This window comes from Dipodomys ordii, unplaced genomic scaffold (assembly GCF_000151885.1).
Source record: "Dipodomys ordii isolate 6190 unplaced genomic scaffold, Dord_2.0 Scaffold25, whole genome shotgun sequence".
NCBI lineage: Eukaryota > Metazoa > Chordata > Mammalia > Rodentia > Heteromyidae > Dipodomys > Dipodomys ordii.
Genome location: NW_012267241.1, coordinates 11,071,615 through 11,095,356, shown reverse-complemented (window position 1 = coordinate 11,095,356; position 23,742 = coordinate 11,071,615). Strand labels below are relative to the sequence as shown.

General features: G+C 36.5%; 1 protein-coding gene across 1 annotated transcript in view; it reads right to left on the bottom strand.

The window, feature by feature from the left end:
* Nucleotides 1–23,742, bottom strand: part of Ccdc178 (coiled-coil domain containing 178) — a 302,072-nt gene that overhangs the window by 93,781 nt on the left and 184,549 nt on the right. The window lies entirely within an intron of this gene.

The following is a 23,742-nucleotide window of genomic DNA, read 5'->3' as shown; positions in this document are numbered from 1 at the left end:
ACTTCTTCAAAATTAATTCTAAGTAAAAACACATGAAAAACTTAACCCCCTGTAACATTATCCACAGTGGTAAGAGTAATAAACTCATAGACTCAGATTAAAAGCATAATGATAATTTAATTACTAAATACAAAATTAACCATTGTGTACCAGTGAAGATGTGAAAGTTGACATTACATCAAACCTTTAGTATAAGTTGTTAAAAAATATATACGTGGTACTGGTAATACGTGGTAATTCAGCAAAAAATTGCCTTTACAAATATTTCCACATTATATATGTCTCATGAAAGCCTGGTGTCCATATTGATCCCTAGTGATTTATATTATGTCACAGGTATTCTTCAAAAAGCCCAAATGATAAACAGAGATCCATTTACTTTTCCCTTGTCCTAATTCTAGTCCAAGAGCTACAAACTTTAGAAACTTATGTTGGAAACTTGCCTAAAACCACAGCAAACTAACTTTCATTAGAAGGGCCAAATGCTATAAATATTTCCATAGAATTAGATGGAGTCAGTTTTAATATTTTTTATACCTGAATGACAATATTAAAAGCTAATTTTTCAGTAACAGACCTGAAACACCAATGAATGTTCTTCTGGAGACAGAAGGCAAGATAATTTTGAGTGGTTTGTTAAGTTAGGAATGGGAAATTCCACTTAGAGAATTGGATTATTTGTGAACAAGAATCATATAGCTTAATTTATATTTTACTATGTGACAAATAGGCAAGAACTTACAAATAAAGCTAATTTCTGAATGTTAACCTATGATTTCCATACAGAGCAGATAAAAACTGAATCTAACATAGTCACTGTAAAGAGAAATACGCTACTTCAGACATCAATTAATTTTAATAGGATATATGACAAAATAGGATAATAAGAAAATGATCATAAAAATTAGAATGAAAGTCACAGGTAACATTAGGATAGAGAGTGTTTACTATAACCAGCAATTAGTCTATGAAGGCAATATTGACTGAATTTATTCTCATACCAATTATCTAGAATGTTACATGATTATCCTCATTTTATAGATAAAGAAGACAAGGTAAGCGCACCAAATTGTAGTTTACAAAAATGGTTACATGTGTTTTTCCAAAACCTTGTAACTTGACATAAAAGTGGTGTCTCCTTCCCTGCATTTTTGGTCATTAATCAAGTACAGTAGGAACAATGCTGTGACTTGCCAAGCTCATTTATAAAAAACAAAAAGTTTCTGAGTGTCTGTCTTGGAATGCATTTTCCCAGTCATGCTAATGTTAGGAATCCAACTCCCAAGGACAAAGCATGAGTAGGAGACTCAGTAAACTGTCCTCACACAGAGTTGACACCATCAACTGAGTGAATGACACATCTAAAGAAGCCATAATTTCAACTCCATGTTTCCATCTACAGTCCAGAAGATCTGAAAAAGAGGCAATCCATTTTTTGTGTGCCCTCTACAAGTTTCTAACAGAGTACCAAGAGCATAACAAAAACTGCACAGTTAGTTTTCAGGTGTTTGTTATATGAGCATTACAATGGAAACACCTGTATCTCATGCAAGGTAATGCAGATACTGGGGGGACAATCTAGAGTTTGCATCCAGGTAGACAAGTACTGGGTCCAAAACGCCTAACTATTGTATTAACCCTCAAAACACAAGCCAGTACTCTTAAACATATATAAGGCTGTCATCATAAAACCCAATAGCCACAGATAATCAAATCAATTAACTTACATCTTTGTTTTGATTTCATTTCCACCAAACAACTCTCTCACACTAATTTGATTAATGCATAGTCTGTTTAGATGGAATAGGCTGCTAAAGAAAATTAGAACTTGAGACCTTTACAAGGCATTCTTTACGTGTTGGTTATATATAAATAGGCCCCTTTATTTTTTTTAAATTTTATTGTAAAGATGCTGTACAGAGGAGTTACAGCTACACGAGTAAGGCAACAAGTACATTATTTATCAATCATTGTTACCCCTTCCTTTGCTGTTGCTCCACTATCCCTTCCCTCCCCCACCTCCCACACTCGTTGCACCCCAACCCTCCCCCCAGCCGAAGTTATAAAGTTCATTCCCAATATACTATCCTGTGGGTCTCACTGTTGCAATGGGTCATTCTATGTCCTTGTTTCACCATTTTGTTATTCCTATTCCCCTCCCCAAATTAGACAAATGCATATACAAGATGCAGAGTACCAAAATCAAGTACAGTGACAACAAGGGAGATACCATAAGGAAAAGAACATACAAAGGAAACAAAAAAAAATCACCTGATCTTTTCATTTACTAACAAGGGGAGCAATTCTTTCGGATGGAGGCATAGAATTCCATTGTGTATATATACCACATTTTCTTGATCCATTCATCTACTGAGGGGCATCTGGGTTGGTTCCATATCTTCGCTATGGTAAATAATGCTGCAATAAACATAGTTGTGGTGGTAGCTTTAGTGTGGTCTTGTTTGTGATCATTTGGGTAAATTCCCAAAAGTGGGATTGCTGGGTCATAGGGGGGGCTCTATGTGGAGTCTTTTGAGGAACCTCCATACTGCTTTCCAAAGTAGTTGAACAAGTTTACACTCCCACCAACAATGCAGTAAGGTTCCCTTCTGTCCACATCCCCTCCAGCATCTGTTGTTATTAGAGTTCTTGATTATAGCCATTCTAACTGGGGTGAAGTGGTATGTCAATGTTGTTTTAATTTGCATTTCTTTTATGGCTAGAGAGGTTGAGCAATTCTTCATGTGTCTATTGGCCATTGTTATTTCCTCTTCAGAGATGTTTCTCTTTAAGTCATTAACCCACTTATTTATTGGGCAGTTGTTTCTTTGAGGATTTTTGTTGGGGTATTTATTTTTTTGAGTTCCAGGTATATTTTAGATATGAGACCTTTGTCCATTGTATGGCTAATGAAGATCTTCTTCCAATCCGTGGGCTTTCTATTGATCTTGCTAGCTATTTCCTTTGCTATGCAGAAGCTAAGTGAAGTAAGGCAGGCCTAAAGAAACATAGGTCCCATGAATTCCCTTATTTGCAATAACTAGTATATATCTGAGACAAGCAGAAAAAGTCAGATAAGATGATGTTAAGCGAAATAACCCCAAGATAAGAACACAAGTGTTTTTTCCTTTCTTGCTATTGTTTCTAACATATTTATAAGATACCACATGATTTTTTGTTGCTTTGTATGTCCCTCCCCCACGGTATAACCCCTGTTTTCACTGTATTTGATACTGGTATAATTTGGGAAGGGGAAGGGAAAAAACAAATTGTTTAAACAGGGATACAGGTTGACCCATTGCAACAATGAGATGTACAAGACACTATGTCGAAAAATGAACTTTACAAATTAGGCGGCGGGACGGGGGGGGAGGGGAGATATATAGTTATGGAGATGGGAGGGAAGGGGTGGTAGGGACAAAGGAGGAGGCAACAATGCATGATAAGAAATGTACTTATTATCTTGCTCTTGATTGTAACCCCTCTGTACAGTATTTTCACAATAAAAAACTTATTTTAAAATTACCTAGTACATTTAAAACAACAACAGCAGGGGCTAGGAAGTTGGCTCAGTGGTCGAGTGCTTGCCTGGCATGCATGAGGCCCTGGGTTTGATTCTTCAGCACTGCATAAGCAGAAAAATCCTGGAAGTGGTGCTGTGCCTCAAGTGGTAGGGTCATAGCCTTGAGCTGAAGAGCTCTGGGACAGCACCCAGGCCCAGAGTTCAGCCCCCACGACGGACAAAAAACAAAACAAAACATAAACAACAACAACAACAAAGAAAGACTTCTTATGTCCTTATCTTGGGATTGATTTCACTTAGCATCAATTTATATGTTCGTGTGTACATTCTGTTTGAGCTTTTCAGCTCATCTGATAAGATTAGGTTCCTTTCTTATCTGCTCGATATCATACTCATAATTTGATTAGGCTTGATGCATTCATTGGCAAGGCTGGGCCCACAGACCTTCTAAGCTGAGGCCTCAAGTCGCTGGGCTTTGGTCAGTACAGTAGAGTAATGCTAACACAGAGCAGAGAGAAAGCCTCAATTCATATGAATTATTTTTTTTTTAATTTAAGATGGACTACCACAAAAGGAGATTATAAGAGAAAACAGTTCAAACATGCTAGAGAAGTCAGTAAAATTAAAACATATGCAGAAAATCTACATAGCTTCCTATAAAGTTATCATGTTTATGATTCAACTTAATGTGTCATTTATACCCTCATATTTTTTTTTTTTTTGCCTGTCCTGGGCCTTGAGCTCTGGACTGAGCACTATCCCTAAGCTCCTTTTGCTCAAGACTAGCACTCTACCACTTGAGCTACAGCACCATTTCCAGCATTTTTGTGTGTGATTAATTGGAGATAAAAGTCTCATAAAATTTCCTGTCCTGGCAGGCTTCGAACCACAATTCTCATATCTCAGCCTCCTGAGGAGCTAGTATTACAGGCCTGAGACACCAGTACCCAGGCTCATTTGTTTTTAAAACAGGAATTTATCTGCTCCAGTTCACCGGGTGGAGGACCTGGGTCCTTCTTTGAATCAGGCATTCTAAGAGAGTTGTCAGTTCTAATTCTAATCCTGTTGTCCTCATGTAATTATCTGCTGCTGTTTCTACTGATCTTTTCTGATGACTTGTCATCTCTGGATACTTGGTTATTAATAGGATACTGTGGACTGCTCCCAACTTTCTTGTATCTCACTGGGGGTATTTCTGACTCTTACTGGCATGTCTGTGTTCTTACACAGGCTGCAACACATTTATGTTCAGTCCACAGTTGGAAAAAATTGACTTCCTGCCAGAATCACCATCAAAGAAATGTGTATTTCTAGTATTTATTGATGAATTTTACTCCAGAGCACCCTGACAACTAGCTAGCTTTTCATTCATTTACTTATTTGTTTATTCAGACTTCCCCCACCCTCCCCTCACCAAACCTTCAGTAGATTAATTCTACAGGTCCAGCTCAAAGGCTAGCCCGGGGATTAAAAAGGATAAAATACAACCTTGTTCACTAAGGATTATATGCTAGAATTGGAGGGGGCAGAAGTTTAAAAAAACATAGCTGTGGTATGTGGAATTGGTTTTGTAAAGGGAGAAGCAGGGTCAGAAAAGGCATCATAGAAGGCAACCTGAACCATTAAAGAGTCAGTTTAATTGGCCAGGAGTTGAGCTACTCTGCTACCTGGGGGAGGATACATTTATGCAAATTTAGAAGAGTTTGAGTCAAAAGAAATGTTTTCTGGGGGGTTGGGAAGGTGGCTCAGTTGTAGAGCACTTGCCTTGCATGCCTGAGGCCCTGGGTTCGATTCCTCAGCACCACATAAGCAAAAAGAAAAAAGCTGGAAGTGGTGCTGTGGCTCTAGTGATAGAGCCCTAGCCTTGAGCTGAAGAGCTGAGGGACAGTGCCCAGGCCCAGAGTTCAGGCCCCATGACCAGACCCCCCCAAAAAAAACCAAAAAAAAACAAACAAACAAAAAAAACAAATGTTTTCTTGGCCTCTTTAGGAGTGTTAGATTATTGCCACCTGATTTATGAATTAAACATACATAGGTAATGTTGAATGTTCTGCTATCTCTCCACACTTTACTAATGTTCCTATGGTGAGAGATACTTATATACTTCATACTCCATTGATAGGTAGCATTATGGCTAATCCCCAGCGCTCCCAATCAATATTTCACTAGCATGATCCTGTACACACGTTCATGCATTCATCTGTTATGGTTCCAAATGAAATGTGACACACACACAGGCTCTTGCTGAATGGCTAGTCTCCAGCTGGCAAGGCTAATATGGGAGGAGCCAGAACGTTTAGGAGGTGGATCCTAGTTGGAGGAAGTAGGTGTGTTCTTGAGGCAGTATCTTGCCCCTGGCCCTTTCACCTGCTTCTCTGCTTCCTGGCCAACATGAAATGAGCAGTCTTGTTCTTCCACATCCTTCTGCCATGCTGTTTGAAAACAACAGGACCATTTGAGGCAAAACAAATCCTTCCTGTGAACTGTTTCTCTCAAGTATTTGTCATGGTGATGAAAAAGCTAACACACCATAGGAGGAAATTTGTCACGTGCCTTTGGCACCTATCTACCAATTTGGATTGGTAATTTTGCATGTTGTGATGTTTGGTTTGGATGTCATTAGAACAAGCATCAGTACTAAGACTGATTCCAAACGTGCAGGAGATAAGCAAAATAAACGTATCACAGAACTCCAAGTTCTCTGTGTCAGCAATATTGTTTCAAACATGTTTCCTTTCATCACAGGTATTAGCACAAGATGCCCCAGATGCACACCAATTCTCCAAAAATACAAGAGACTTGGAGAACACATATAATTTATTAAGTGCATCACCTACTATGTGTGCAGAGGCATTATTGCTTGGCTGCTTCCTTAAAATCCATATGCCAATTACTACCGAAAGCTAGAGTTCTCCCAGTGTCCCAGAGCGGAAAGTTTGTAAGAATGATATGTGTCGATACCAAGGAAGCCTCAAAGGACCAAATAACTGTTTTAACTCTCCCAGGACCCCTTCCTTGTCTGTGCTGCCATGGAAACCAGTCTCTTGTCCAACTTGAATTCTCCAATAATTAGTCTTAAAAGAACATTCTCCATTAGTAATTGAACAAATCAACCCTTAGCATCAAGGATGTCTCCTGACTCAAACTCTACAAATTATTGTGTCAGACCAAATGTTTTGTATTCGCTCAATTAAAAAATACTTAATGAGCAACTGGTATATGCAAAGCCCTAGGAGGCACCCTGTTGGGGGTCAAATAGCATTTTCAGGTCATTACTTTTGGAAGGCCTGTCCAGAGAGAGCTTACCAGCAAAGTTGTGCTTTAAGAAACCTTTTACTTACTCTGCAGTACTCAAATATATAACGATATACAGGTTTCTTTATCATAGTTGTCTTACTGGGTTACAGATCCTGGTATTGCTGGCTTTAATTTATTCCTAAAATTTACTTAATGGATCCTACGTCATTGCTTCTCTAAAGAAAGCCTTTGGGAATTTATAAATATTTTTTATTAACCTTGCTTGTTCCTTATTAAGTTTGTCATTGTTCATTTTGCATATTTGACTGGAATTTCTTAACACCAGAAGGAAAACTCAAACAATTGTCATCAAATAAGGAAATGGAGACTTGCACGTAGCTCACTACATCAGAAAACATTATACACAAAGAAATATAAAAGCCACATGTTTCCATGAGAGAAAAGTTACAGTGAAGGTGGATAACAAGATTTCAGGAAAAGTCTGTTTATAAATAGATTTCTGGAGATAGTTCACCCATGTGTAGTTCATCTCAGTAGAAAAAACGTGACTCTCAAGTATTAAACGTGCTTCTCAAGTATTAAAAAAAAGTGCCTTTCTAATGTGGGTATGGGTTCACAAGGAAAGGAGAATATTTATCTCCATGTTGACTCTAGTGTTTCTCATATAACTACTCAGTGGATTTAGGAAAACTACGTAAGCACCACATACATTGGTATTTAACTTCTACATAGCCACTTTTCTTTTATAATTGTATACACTCTCAAAAGTATTTGATATTACTGATTATAGAACTAGATTATAGTTTAAAAAACCATACAAAAATTAATGTCACCAAATCTATATTCCTAGTGGTTTTTCTTCAAGCCAAACTATATGATTTAAGTGAATATATTATATGAACTTTGTATCTTAGAATAATTCCTGAAGCATGTTATAATGTCATCAATAACTGACACAGCAATCATTTCTCTACATTTAGTTTGGTTTCAAAATAAACTTTAATTTTAATCCTGAGCATATGCTTGGATTTAAAAATGTTTTCCATTAACTGAAATACGGTGGATTCAGGTGAAAAACTGGTAAAATTCTTTAGAAAGGCAAAATTCCTAGTTCAACAAAATAAACAACAGGAAGTGTGTACTTAAAAGGGATAGAGTAGGTTCCAAGGAAGGGAGAGTAAATGAGTGAAGAGAAGAAGGAGAAAGAATGCAGGAAAAATTCAATGTCTATCCTACAAAATTAAGAGAAGCAAGGGAAGGGGTGGATGGAGAGGAACAGGTTAGAATGCTGAAAAAGATAAAGATGTATCACCTTCATAAAAAAACTGTGTTGAATGGCGTAACTACTTAAATATAATAAAACATTTAAAAAAATGTTTTCCACTCACCCAAAATTGTGAGCCAGAAGCAAACTTACCTATTAGTTCCTTGTTAAGTATTTATATGCATTATTTTCATTTAATCGTACTTCAGTTTTTCAATAGTCTAAATATAGTTTTAAAGTGGGTTTTTTTAAGAGGCGGGGTGGAGAGGAGGGCTGCTGTTTTAATGTTGTTATGAAAAAAAAAAAGTCTAAAGAGCCCTTCCTACTCCCTTGCACCTCCTGATATGAGTAGTTTAAGATTTCAAAAGGTTTCCTATTTACTCACATTTTAATGATATACATTTCTACTTCACTGGTGGAAAAGGCTGATCAGTCACAGAAAGGTCAGTTAACACTAAATAGACCCTTTCTTTATGTAATTACAAAGAATAATCTCCTTGTGCTGGTGGCACTGCACATCGAGTGGGTGATGCAGAGAATTAATGTGCTGCCTTGTTGGCCCATGGGATACAGATTCCAATACAATAACCACAACTTATTCTAATTACGCAGCTTTAAAAGGTCATCAGCGAAAAGAGTTAAGGAATTACCAGCTAACGTTCTCATAAAGTAATGATGTAGTATATAAATGCAGAGACTGTAAGAGCAGCGACCAGAAACTTCCGTACAAATGATAGAAGAACTGACCTAAGAGATTCCAGGACATATAGTATGGCAGAAATTGAGAACATTCTGCCAAATTAAAATATGTGTTTGCCACATGTCATTGATGTGGTCAGGCCTCCTGACCACACTATATATTTATAGGAAGTGGTTATTTTTCATTGTTTTATAGGTCATTGTTTCATTTATGGTATACCAGCATTTGCCTTATTTTTAAAAATCCATTTGGTAAGTAAATAACATGCTGACTGTATTATATACACAATCACAAAGTGGTTCATGAAGAAAGAACTGGAAGTCCCTCTCAGAACCACGAACATGTTTATTTTCAAATTCATCATCATTAAGCACAAGTATTTTGGTCTAGAAATTAAAAAAAAACCCAAAAATTCTTACATTAACAATAAGGACACAAAAACCAAGGAAGTCAATTTTCTCATCCTGTGTAGGACATGTAGGACCCTGCCTTAAGAGTAGGTTCAGACTGATTTCAACCCAAGACCCTTTCTGAATCTATATCAATTTTCTGAACTCAGATTCATAAGTTACAGGTCTCTTAAAATTCTAAACAGAGGTAGAGAATGCCCTAACTTCTGAATTACATTGGAAAAGAAGTTGTCATTTTCTCTATTAGTTTGATATTGTTGTTTATACTGAGACACTTCATCAACCTTGCAAAGCATTTCAAGTATAAGTAGAATTTGAAATACCTGAAGCAATTTTCTATAGATACTCATCTTGGGATGGGTCTTCTTTATAAAATAACTTAATCCAAGTATGTAAAATGAATCATATTTTTTCTTAACCCAGGGATAAGCAAAATATGGCTCAGAATCCAAATCCAGCCCTGCTGCCTGCTTTTACAAACACTATGAAAATCTGCATAGCAATCAGAATAAATGAGTATATAAATATTGTAGCAGCAATGCATGGTCTTTAAAATACAGAGTTGAGTGTAGAAATGGAAAAGAATGATAAATATTGTATAATTTGGCAAAGAATAAATACCAATGGATGAATAGAGAGAAATAACAATTAGGAATTTAAGGGAAAATTAGTAAATCAAGAATTTACTATTTTGAGGATATGCACCATGTAATCAAGAATGCTATGCTATCTTGAAATAAATGGAAAATTGTATCTTAAAAGTTATTCCAAGGGTTTAACATACATACATACATACGGATAGAGAGACAGACAAACGGATATCAGGTAATAAGTACTACATGGCTGTGGTACTTATTCTATCAACCAGCCATGACTAGAGCAACTGAGAGAAAAAAAAATGTTACCATAATTAGGTAACAAATTCATAGCAGCTTCTTTCTATTGCCCTCTTCTACTCTTCTTTTTTGCCTTTCTACCATTTGTTTCCTCTTTCTACCCATTTATTCCAACTTGTCAAGCCTGAGGCAGTCAACTTGCAAAGATTTTCTTATTTTATCATCCCATTTCCCTCCTGCAGATACTGTCTTCTGTTCCTACCACAGCTTCTTCATTCTCTGCTCTTCTTTCTTTCTTTTTTTTTTTTGTTTACACATCATAGTTTGGAATTATAAGTCTACTAAAGGGTTAAAAATAGGGAGTACTAAAAAAATAGGGAGTACTGAATGACATGTTTTTTTTATTCTACAAAACATGACACTTCATGGAAATTGTGCATGGAAGGAGAATAAAATACAGATTGTATGTCTACATTTTTTTCAACCTTGGCCATATACTAATTTGGATTGTGTGATAACAAATATGTTAAACAGAATCTTTTGTCTACCTGGAAAGGTTAGAGATAGTTTATATATTTGAGTAAATATATAATCTCTCAGGTTAACAGGAAAAAGTGGGAACACCATGGTCATATATTCATAGAAATAATTAAATATGTGACAAATGCAATTTCATTTTATTTATACAAAGATATGCAAACATTATTATGACTATTTTTGGTCAGTACTGAGATTTTAAACTTGCTCCAGTGGCTTTGCTCTGCTGGTGCACTACCACTTGAGACTTGCCTCAAGCCCTTTTTTTTTTTTGCCAGTCATGGGGCCTGAACTCTGGGCCTGGGCGCTGTCCCTCAGGTCTTCGGCTCAAGGCGAGCACTCTACCACTTGAGCCACAGCGCCATTTCTGGCTTTAACTGCTTATGTGGTGCTGAAGAATTGAACCCAGGGCCTCATGCATGTGAGGCAAGCACTCTACCACTGAGCCACCTTCCAGCACCCTCCCTATTTTTTTTTCTGATTATTTTGGAGATAAAATTTTGTGAACTTTTTTGCTCAGACTGCCCTTGAACCTTGTTCCTGCAGATTTCAGCCTCCTGAGTAGAAGGATTAAAGATCCAAGCCACTAGTGCTCAGCTAATATTGTGTTTTTGAATTACTGGAGATACTCAGAGATTTAGAGATTGAAAAGTATAAGTAATGGGACTCTCAACAGAAGGGGTGCAGGACACAAAAGTAATTGAGTGGTATTAACTGATGGTAAATTCAGTGCCTGTGTCTTTGAATGTAGCTAAATTTATAAAGATTAGTATTGCCAACTTAGAAAGCAGACAGAAGGTCAGGAAGAGTAAGGAGTTTTAATTTTGCTTTGGGTATTTCTTTACTGCACTCACTATGTTTGATTATAGCTAAGAATCTTTTATTAATTTCCCTACTTAGGTTTGTTCCATATTAACTTTTTGCTCTCATGCACAGTGCTACCATTCAGGTTAATAGATGAATGAAAGCTCATAATCCTCATGTCATCTTTAGCTCAGAAGTGTTTGTGCAAGTGGGTGGACTAAACATTAACCGTTTTGTTTTTCAAGTATCCACTTCAGCACTTGTACCTAACTTAGTAGAGTTTTCAGAGGATTGTGCAAGCTGAGTAGCATTTTATGCGCACATGGGTTTTTTTTTGAATCTGTAGAGAAAAAACGTTTCACAATTCATGTTTACAACATAAAAACGTAGAAATCTATCCATTTACATATTGACTGAAAAAAATAATAAGGTTTCCACTTCTTTAAATCCTAGTTTCCAAAAGCATATTACTGTATAATCTCTCTGTGTTACATTCCAGTTTACTTGTAGGTTTTCCTTGGAAGAGTAACAGAAATCTAAACTACCTGCTTTGCTGCCTTTCTACACTTTGCTAAGCTGTGTTCTCACAACTCAAGAGATTAAAATTTCAAAAAAAATAGTAGGAGAGTCTTGCATGAAATGAATATAGTTGATTTTTTTTAATATTACAGAGGATCTTCACAGAAGCAGATAAACATAAACCCTTTAAGAAAAGTGACAATTGTCAATCAGAATACAAAAGTAATATGCAAATTATCTTCCCCCAATATTTTTAGACAACTATAGCATACATTTATTTCCTTCATATTTCAACAATCTAAATATGAAAAAGAAACATCTCATAAAACATATTTCTCCCTTGCTTTTTCTTCAAGTGAGAGATGCAACTCTACACACTTTCACAGGATTTATTCTGTCTTTGTCCTGGGCCAAAACAAATACTATATCACAGGTCTATATGCCTGCAAATGTCAGGCCTACCCCTTCCTCATTAAAGTCTCTTTATATTTTTCTATAACAGGAAGAAGGATAAAACCCTCTGAGGAAATGCTGTATCTATTCCATAAATGTTTAGTATTACCCAGCTTTGCCTCTTCTTAGATTTCAGAGTGATGACTAGCCTATGGCATAACTCTCAAACTGGAAACCTATACACATGAAATCAGATTCTGACATTTTGGAACCACCCCCACATAGCTTGATGTTAAATCCTAATACAGGACATTGTGCAGACCTGGTTTGGCACTTGTTCTCAAATGAACCTTTCAGAAGTTGCATACTTGGAAAACCTTATGGCCAAGTATTGATGCTGTAATCCTCAGAGCCTGTGAATATGCTACTGTACTAGGCAAAGTGAATTTTGCAGGCCTGATTACATTAGTATCTCTGCTAGTCTTATTAAGGTTTTTAAAATCTTTCAAAAACTGATATTCATTATGTATTTAGTTATATGAATTGTTAACATTTTTGTTCCCTTCCTTCCTTCCTTCCTTGCTTCCTTCCTTCCTTCTTTCCTTCCTTCCTTCCTTCCTTCCTTCCTTCCTTCCTTCCTTCCTTCTTTCCTTCCTTCCATCTTTCCTCCTTCTCTTTATCCCTCCCTCCTCTCCCCTCTCTTTGGTCTAAGACAGAAACTCGAACTTGGTACCTGACACTTTCACTCACTGACTAGTGTTCTACAAACCGAGCCACACCTCCACCCCAGATTTCTACCATTTTATAAATGAATACAATGACATAACCAACACCTACATAAAAATCTAGAAAGAAATCCTATTACCCTAGAAGTATAAAAGCCCAAGTTCGAACTCCAGTATCACCAAAACATGGATATAGTTTCCCATGTTAGCAATAAGAGAAAGGCCATGGTGGAATTTGAAATTGTTTTATATCTTTCAGCACAATAGAAATAGGAAGAAATTATTTAATGTAAAAATTATATCTCTAAAAGTTATCATAACCAAAAAACCCTCAATTTCTGGTCTATATACTAGCTACAATTAATTAAGAAATCTTAAAATAGACTCTACTTGCAACAGACTAACTAAACATACAATTCTAATAAAAGTTATACAAATCTTTCCTGCAAGAAAAACCCCAACCCACAAAAAGTAAGAAAAGTAATTTTCAGATAAATAGAATAATCTACTACAGTTTATAAAATAGAAATTCACTACTTTGCAAAGTGATGCATTTATTCCAAAATGTGTAAGGAAATTTCAAGAGAGAAATGAAGAGAAGAAAGACTTGAACAAGGACTTACACCACTATTTATCTAAACTTACTATCAGGTTATAGAATAAGAAAATGTGATGCTAGTATGTCAGGTCAAAGAACAATAAGAAAGAATGGAGATTCCAGAGAAAGAGCCAGACAGACCAGACATGGCCACTTGACATACAGAAAGATGCCACCAAAAAAATAGGTAAAAGGATGAATACCCAAATTGTTTAAAAGTCTTTTTTTAAACTTTACCATTAATATACATGTGTATGTGTCTGTATATTGAAATTACCAAGATGTTAACTAACCTCATACTTTTGTTTTGATTTAAAAGCTGACACAATATTACCTGATTTTAGCCTGAATATACCTTCCCAAGATTAATACTCTGTCCTGCACAATACCACAGTAAAACTTAGCCTCATTTTCTCTCCAGACTTTATTCTCCAAGGATGATAGCCAAACACCAAATTCTCTGAATCATGTTGTTAGAAAATGTCACATGTTAAAATTTTCTCATACCCAGCCTTTTGTGTTCCCAAAGAATGTATGATACTAACTTCAAGAGGGAAGCTAGATGATTAACCCCAATTTCAGCCTGCTAATCATATTCAGCAGATAAATTTCCTCTTAAAGTCAGCTACAAATTTTGGAGTTCTTTATTTCATTTTCTTAGTGCTACCCACTCCTTTTTTGCGTTATTGGACAGCCTGGGGATAGAATTTTAGGAATGTACTATTTTTTTCCCAAAAAGTTAACTATAGACTGAATGATAAGAGTCAGCTGAAGATACTCAGCCTTCCCAGATAATCAGAAATCCCCTGCATTTCACTTTGGTACCTTTTAAAGGCAGCTAGAATTAACATCAGGTTTCAGTCAAGTGTGGGTGCGGAGGTCAGAAAACCAAGTAAGTGCTAGGTCTCATAATATATTCTTGGTATTATTATTCCATTTGTTTTGATGATTATTCCATACCCTATATATTTTTTGGTCCAGGACAAATAGAGATGATGAGAAATTTCTTGCATCATCTACAGAGAGAAAATATTTTTTAAAAATCAAAGAAAAACAATACTGTGTAAAACTCAACTTATAAATGAAATGATTCTATGGGTTTAAGTTAACTATGACAAATACTTACATTTCTACTTATGATAATCAAGGGCCTTTTGTACACATTTTAAAAATTGACTATAGTCTTTCATGAAATACTTATCCTTATAGCACAAGTTTATATCTTGTATCTACTTATACCTTACTATTTCTTTTTATTTCCTCATAGAATGTTCAATTTTAAAGGAAAATGCATACTTAATAATAAGGAGTAAAAGTCTGAAAGAAACCACAATAAATTAACTTACACTTTTCCTGAACACTTTACCATCAAGGAAATTATTTTAGACTTTGGGGCACCTCACCCTAGTTAGAATAGCTATAGTCAAGAACTCTAATAACAACAGATGCTGGAGAGGATGTGGACAGAAGGGAACCTTCCTGCATTGTTGGTGGGAGTGTAAACTTGTTCAACCACTTTGGAAAGCAGTATGGAGGTTCCTCAAAAGACTCCACATAGAGCTCCCTTATGACCCAGCAATCCCACTTTTGGGCATTTACACAAATGTTTACAAACAAGACCACACTAAAGCTACCAGCACAACTATGTTTATTGCAGCATTATTTACCATAGCTAAGATATGGAACTAACCCAGATGCTCCTCAATAGATGAATGGATCAAGAAAATGTGGTATATATACACATGGAATTCTATGCCTCCATCAGAAAGAATGACATTGCCCCATTTGTTAGGAAATGGAAAGACTTGGAAAAAATTATATTAAGTGAAGTAAGCTAGGCCCAAAGAAACATAGGTCCCATGGTTTCCCTTATTTGCAATAACTAGTATATGTCTGAGACAAGCAGAAAAGGTCAGATAAGATGATGTTAAGCGAAATGAACCCCAAGATAAAGACACAAGTGGTTTTTTTCTTTCTTGCTATTGCTTCGACTGTATTTATAAGGTACCAGGTGATTTTTTTGGTTGCTTTGCATGTCCCTCCCCCACGGTATAACCCCTGTTTTCACTGTATTTGTTGTCGGTTTAATTTGGGGAAGGGAAGGGAAAAAGCAAAATGTTTAAGTAGGGATACAGGTGGACCCATTGTAACAATGAGATGTACAAGACACTATTTGAAAAATTAACTTTACAATTTAGACGAGAAGGGGATATGGGGGGTGAGTGTAGTAGTGGAGGTGAGAGAGGAGGGATGGTAGGAGAAAAACGAGGAATCAACAATGCTTGATAAGAAATGTACTCAATACCTTGCTCATGTAACTGTAACCTCTCCTCTATACAGTGTTCTCACAATAAAAACTTATTTAAAAATATTTTGAACAATAAAGGACATAAGAGGGGAGATGCTGTTCACTGCTGGGCAGTGTGGCCAGTGACTTGTCACCCCAGTTCTCCCAGACTTCAGTGTCCTCCCTCATAGGATGCAGGGTTTGGGACAAAATCCTATGTAAAGTCTTGATTTCGAAGTCCTGTGACTTTGAATGAATACTGCCAAGGACCCATGTATTCCCACAAAACAAAATAAATCTCAGAATGTATCTCTACCAGAAAAAAAAACTGTTAAAAATCAATAACCCCTGATACATTAAAAATGTTTTTCTTCTTTGAAAAAAAGGTTTGTATATTCCTTCCATTGGAGTTTGATTTTGTTGGAAAGAGACTTGATGACTTGTGTTACAACATTAGTCAAATAGTTTGAGAGAAAGCTAGGGTAAAAATTCCAAATAAACAGAAAGTCTGAAGTTGATAACATAATTTCTGAGGATATTAGCTATCCTAAAGTGGTCACAACTTCCTACTGCACATTACCCAGATGAAATTCATTATCTTGACATCCCACATCTTGACAAATCTTCATCACTAATTAAAATAATAGCAATGAAGAGCATCTGCAATTGCTCTGTTTAGGATAAAATTACAAGGATTATAAATCTCTAAGCTTCAGGCCATAAACTGATCACCAGCTGGGGTGAGAAAAAATGTTTACCTATTGTGTAGTTTTGCAAAATTAGGTACATTATATGTTTTACTCTCTGTGAAACATCTGGCACCGATTATTATTTGAGAGGTTATTGACTGCATGAGAACAACACTAGTTGGCTAAGTTGTAGAACTTATATATATTATATTAATTATATGTTATATATAAAATCTATGCATGCACACACCAAAACAAAAGCCACAAGTGAAGGTGTGGTTCAAATGGTGAAAGATAAAGCCAAGCAAGACCATGAGACCTGCCTGGAATTCAAGCCCTAGTACAGACATAAGTAAATAAACAATCAAACAAATATTTGAACATTGAATTTTTCAGCCATAGGTTCTGCAATAAAATATCAGCTAAAAATTTTAAAATATTTTATTTTGTTCTAAAGGTGCTGTATAGAGGGATTACAGTTACATGAATAAGGCAATGAGTACATTTCTTGTTGAGCATCAGCTAAATTTTTATAACAACTAGACACATCTCATGTTATATATATGTTATACATAAATGTATATAAAACATATATATATATATATATATATTACTGCAAAAGCTATGGCCTTGCTAATGGATTATTTCTTTACTGACATTGGTTCAAATTATTTCATGGCTAGTATTCAATGCTCAGTACAGATGACCAAACATGAGAAAGTTGAAAAGTTCTGGCATTTAATGGAGTCAGTATTATTATAGACAATACATACTTGTCCATAATATTTTGTCTATTTTTAGAATGTTCACCATCCTTTGAATTGTCATAAGAAACTGACATACAAATATTCTAAGAGTTTCCTTCCCAACACAATCTTTGCTGCCCAAGTGAAGGGACCACTTTATGTTCTGTGCCAGTAAATGTAGTCCTACATGAAAGATGACTGAAGAAACCTTTCTCTCTTTATTTGATGGGATGAGGAGAAAAAAGGAAAACAGGGGCAGATGTCAGTGGTGGCAGCACCATATCTAGTTGCTCCTCAGGGAATGCCATGTTGACCCTTGGTGGTGTGGATCTGTCAGCCCCAGACTGCAGTGGGAGCTTGAGGATGGAGTGAAAGAGAACCAAGTAAGTGACAAGGACCCTGAAATCTAAATTGTACATAGGCAATTATGAAATGGGTGAATAAATGTTCAACAACTACTAAATGTGCATTGATTCACTTGGTAATTAATGGTTAATAGTTCATATTTATTGATTTGTCCCAGAGTTAAAGGAACCTCGTGAAATCTAAAAGCAGAATATAAAGGAAATAGATCTTTTTCATGTTCAACTATCTTCTAATAAATTCCTGAATCACAAATTTGGTAATGAAACAGAGCTACAGGTTTTGTTTGGTTTTAACCAGACAAAATAAAATTTAACTTAAAAAATGCTTTTAGGGCACTATCTGTACAATTTCCTTCAGTCTTTCTCACTCTTAATTGATATAGTCATGGCCATCTTGTGTCTGGAAATCATGCTCATGGCCCCAAAATACATTAAGGCTTACAAATATTACTATGAAAGTATTTTACATCAATAATTTTTTTATTATTTTATGTAACTCACTTTATCTCACTGTTCTCTAGCCAGATTTGCTTAAAAGCTATGTATTAAAAAGAATTCTATATGGTAGGATGTAGCTCAGTGGCAAAGCACTTGCCTAGCAAGTACAACGTCCTAGGTTCAATCTCCAGTACCAAAAAAAGGAAAGTTAACAAAATTCTATAAAGATGTAATCACCAATATCTTTTTTTCACCATTAGAATCAATAAGGATTTAAGCACCAGTTTTAAGCATCAGTTGCTCAAACTCTGATCTTAATTTTCAGTAAAAACTTCCCACTTTGGCCTGTAACATTTATCTATAACCCTGGCGACTCAGGGAGCTGAGATATGAGAATCCCAGTTCCAAGTCAGTTCAGCCATATAAACTCTTCAGATTTTATCTCCACTTAAACCAAAATCCAGAAGTGGATGTGTGGTTGAAGTGGTAGAATGCTGGCTGTGAGAGATAAAGCCAAGCAAGGGCATGAGACCTGCCTGGAGTTGAAGCCCCAATGCAGGCATAAGTAAGTAAATGAATAAGTCTTCCAACCTTGAATTGTTCTTCAGCCACAATTTTATAACAAAAACTCAACTTTTTTTTTTTTTTGGTCAGTCACAGGGCTTGAACTCTGGGTCTGGGTGTTGTCCCTGAGCTCTTCAGTTCAAGGCTAGTGCTCTATCACTTTGAGCCACAGCAGCACTTCCGGTTTTCTGGCAGATACTTGGAGATAAAAGTCTCATAGATTTTCCTGCCCTGGCTGGCTTTGAACTACAATCCTCAGACTTCGGGCTCCTGAGTACCTAGGATTATAGATGTAAGCCACTGGCTTCAACTAAATTTTTTATAGCCACTACACATAGCTTGTGTTTTTTTTCAGTAGCCAGCTGTATAAACCCAAATTAGTGGACATTGGCTTTTATCCTCCCTAGATCAGCACATGGTGATTACTAATGGTCAGTTTCTAGTTCATTAAGGATCATTTTGAAATTCCTATACACTTTTGTGCACTTTCAAGAGATCCATAACTCTATGTCTGGCCAGGTATATTATTAATTTCCTCTGAAAGGAATCTACTAAGAGCTATTTTTTGGGGGGGTACGGTCATTGGGCCTGAACTCTGGGCCTGGGCGCTGTCCCTCAGCTCTTCAGCTCAAGGTTAGCTCTCTACCACTTGAGCCACAGCGCCACTTCCGGCTTTTTTCTTTTTGCTTATGTGATGCTGAAGAATCGAACCCAGAGCCTCATGCATGCAAGGCAAGAGCTCTACCACTGAGCCACTTTCCCAGCCCCAACTAAGTGCTATTTTTCAGCATAAGTATATTCCAAGAAGTCACAGAGTAAAGGATGACTGTACTGCAAATTAGATGAACTTAAATACTCTTAGTAAGTTTATTTTAACTAAATTAACATTGAATGAAAGTTTTTAAATGAAAAATATTGCTACAAAATTTCTTAATATTTTCTGATAGTTATTCTTAGCGACATTGACACCTTTAGATTAGTCATCACTGTGATAATCAGAATGTATGAATCATTACCATAGGACATGCCCCATAGATTCCCTAGCAGTGCATGTCTGCAAAGCTAAAACCTTACAGAAATGACTTCTATCTTCCTCAAATCCAAGTTGTCTGCAAGGGCTTCTGGGAAATTTTGGAGATTCAGGCTACAACTTTGGTGGTCAATACTTACTCCATTCTAATGTTGTCAAGGAAATTTGTTGGAAGGGAAAAACGAATATCAAGATTAATCAAAAAGACTAATTAGGGACAAGCTAAAATCAATTTTTATAAGATTTTTATTGTGAAAAAACTGTACAGAGAGGTTACAGTTACATGAGCAAGGTAATGAGTACATTTCTTATCAAGTATTGTTGCCTCTTCTTTTGTTTTTCCCCTACCATCCTTTCTCTCTCACCTCCACTACTACACGTCCCCCATGCCCCCCTCCCGCCTAAATTGTAAAGTTAATTTTTCAATATAGTGTCTTGTACATCTCATTGTTACAATGGGTCAACCTGTATCCCTACTTAAACATTTTGTTTTTTCCCTTCCCCTCCCCAAATTAGACCAACATCAAATATAGTGAAAACAGGGGTTATACCGTGGGGGAGGAACATACAAAGAAACAAAAACTTCACATGCTACTTTATAAATACGTTAGAAACAATAGCAAGAAAGAAAAAAAACACTTGTGTCCTTATCTTGGGGTTCATTTTGCTTAACTGCATGTTATCTGGTCATATGTACATAGCTTTTTTGGCTAGCAATGAAAATGGCTATCTATTAGTTTTGCATAGCCACATAATAAATTATGTCAAACCTAGCACTTAACCCACTTAATTTGTGTGTATGTATATATGGATCCTGGGGCCTGAATTTAGGACTTGGGGGCAATACCTGAGCTTTTGTGTTCAAGGCTAGCACTCAACCACTTGAGCTACAACAACTCTACTTCCTGCTTTATTTTGGTAATATTGGAGATAAGAGTCTCATAGGCTTTCCTGCCCAGGCTGGCGTTGAGCTGTGTTCTTCAGATCTCAGCCTCCTAAGTAGTTAGGATTCCAGGCACTAGGCACTGGTGCCCAGTTCATCTCATAGTTTTGTAGATCAGAAGTTCAAGCATGGTCTTGCTGGTTTCACTGCTCAATGTTGGACACTCCATGCAACAGTGTCCTGTTTACTCCCCAGTGGCCACATTGCCAGCAGTTTATGTCCTTGTTACAGTATGACTAAGCACCTGCTTTTAAATAACCATCAGCCATGTGTTGCTCACAGGTCCTATATGTGCCCTATGCACGAGGGTCTAATCGTGGCTCATTCCTCCAAGCCAGGAGTGGAGAACTTTGCGCACACTTTGAATCTCTTTCACTAAGAAAAGCTCACTCTCTTTTAAGGGCTCACTTAATTAGGTCAGACTCACCAGAGAAATCTCCTTTTGTAAAAAGCTACTGATTTGGGACTTTAATTACATGTGCAAAATCCCTTCACAGCAGCACACAGGCTAGTGTTAATTGAAAGAGTGGAAAGATAGGTATATTCTAGGTAGTGGGAATCTGGTTCAATAAAAGAGCAGAACAAGCAAGATGTGCAATCGTGCTTAGTGTAACAACATAGCACATATATAATGCTATCCCATAATGTAACTCAATATTTTCTATTGCCTGTTAATATTTTCTATTGCCTGTTAATATTGGTGTTTGTGGCAATGCTGGTATAACCAAATGTACTGCATTCACAACTGGTTGCATATAAGTATAGCACATATAATTATTCCCAATATTTAATACTTGATAATGGTAAGTGGCTATGTTGTTAAATTTAGTTATTATATTTTTACTGCTTTTAGAGTGTACTCCTTCTACTTATAGAAAAAGAAAGTTTACTATCAAATGTCATGCATGTCATACTACATGAGTAGCAGCCTCATACATGTTCTTTATTTGCATCAGAGGCCATGGCAAATTACTGACCTATAGCATCTACATTTGCGTAAGTGGACACTATGATGTTTGTAATGATGAAAACAGCCAACTCATTTCTCATACATATTGCATTCCTCTGTGTGTGTGTGTGTGTGTGTGTGTGTGTGTGTGTGTGTGTGTGTCCTGGGTCTTAAACTCAGGGCCTGGGCATTGTCACTGTATTTTTTTGTTGATGTTGTTTGTTTTTTGCTCAAGCCTAGTACTCTACTACCTGAACCACAACTTCACTTTCTGGCTTTGTTGGTAATTAATTGGAGATAAGAATCTCATGGACTTTCCTGCCCAGGGTGGCTTTGAACTGCTATCCTCAGATCTCAGTCTTCTAAGTAGCCAGGATGACAGGCATGTGCAACAAGGGCCCAGCCATATTACATTCTTAACTTTAGATAGATGACAAACACAGACATGAAATGTATGTATGTATATATGTATATATGTATGTGTGCGTGCATGTATATATGTATCTGCTATTGATCATCAGTCTATCACTAACACATATAATTAGCATATACAAATATCAGTTTGAGTAATAAAATCCACACTCTATGGTCAGAAAGGAATAATCACAGAAAGGCTATACAGCATCCAGATGAGCAAAAACAGATGTCCACAAATACTACTGTAGGACTTCCCTCTCTCATCCCGTACCTCTAATCTCACAAGACATTTTCTGCCATAAAAGAGGGAAGAAATGTTCTGGCCTGGTTTAAACATCGCAGTTCTATTTATATTGGATTTCTTTGTTTACATGAAGTAAACAGTCAACTCTGTATATAGGTTTGCTTTCTCTGATTGCAAAGCACTTGAACAGTGGTTATCTGGGGTCTGATGGGTTGATTCAAACTTCCATTACTGAAGAACAATGGCCATTCAGTCCTGGTGTAATTAGGCTGTTGTAGTTGTCCATTGACTTTAGTCACAGGAGTAGGAAGTACTAAGATATACCTCAAAAGACCTCTAGTAGTATGAACATGCGGCCTGTTTCTCCTTGGTCAGCAGGATTACCCCAACCAACACAATAACCCATGTCTGATATCCATGGAATACCTTATCCTCTGTCAAGATTTTCAATACAACATTTTTTTTCTGACCAATGAACTAATTTTACAGAAAATGAAATTCAGTAATGGGCTGGTGCTCATGGAATTCATTGGTCTTATCTTCTCCATCATCCTAGGAAAGAGACCTTTGAAGACTCAATAATGGCACCACTGAAGAAGCAGTGATTTGCATATGTGGGCAACACTCCACAATGTGATATGTATCTTAAATCAGCATCAAATGTTTTAGCCATTCCTCCCACAGTTAACAGTCACTGTTGCATGAATCACTGGTTATTACCCACTGGTGAGTTTTGCTTCTTACCCTAAGACATTAGATTAGGCTTTATATTCAAGGGAGAGATCTTTGACCAGTAGACACACAAATGATTCTATTGAACTAGAAGTTGATATGTATGCCAAACCATTTTGGGGTCTTCCTGCTTTTAAATCAATAATCAAAGAGAAAGGTACACTGACCAGTGTTACTCATGCACACTTCAGAGAAGAAATTATTTGCTGTGAGATGCATGCCTGGAATCTAGGCAACCCTATAGATATCTTGCATTACTCTCACGTTCTATAATTAAAATCAGTGGAAAACTGCCAAACTCAGCCCAATTTAGCCACACTGCTAATGGCTTATACCCTTTTAGAATGAAGGTTTGATTTAACTCCAGATCAAAAAAAACCCCAATGATAACCAGCTGAGATGCTTGCCGAGGGAAAAAGAGTTACAAAATGGTTAGTGGTAAAACCTGGCTATAAATACTACCTATAGCCATGTGATCAATTGCCCAAATAAAGACTTCTAGAGCTACAAGGAGCTCTCTCTCTCTCTCTCTCTCTGTGTGTATATATATATATATATATATATACACACACAGAGAGAGAGAGAGAGAGATAGATAGATAGATAGATAGATAGATAGATAGATAGATAGATAGATAGATAGATAGATAGATAGATAGATAGGTAGGTAGAATTATAACTCTGTCTGAAATATTTCAGGTGAATTACAAATTTCAAGTGAGCCTTAATGTTTTACAAAACAGTTCTTCAAAAATGTACCAGACTTTCACTC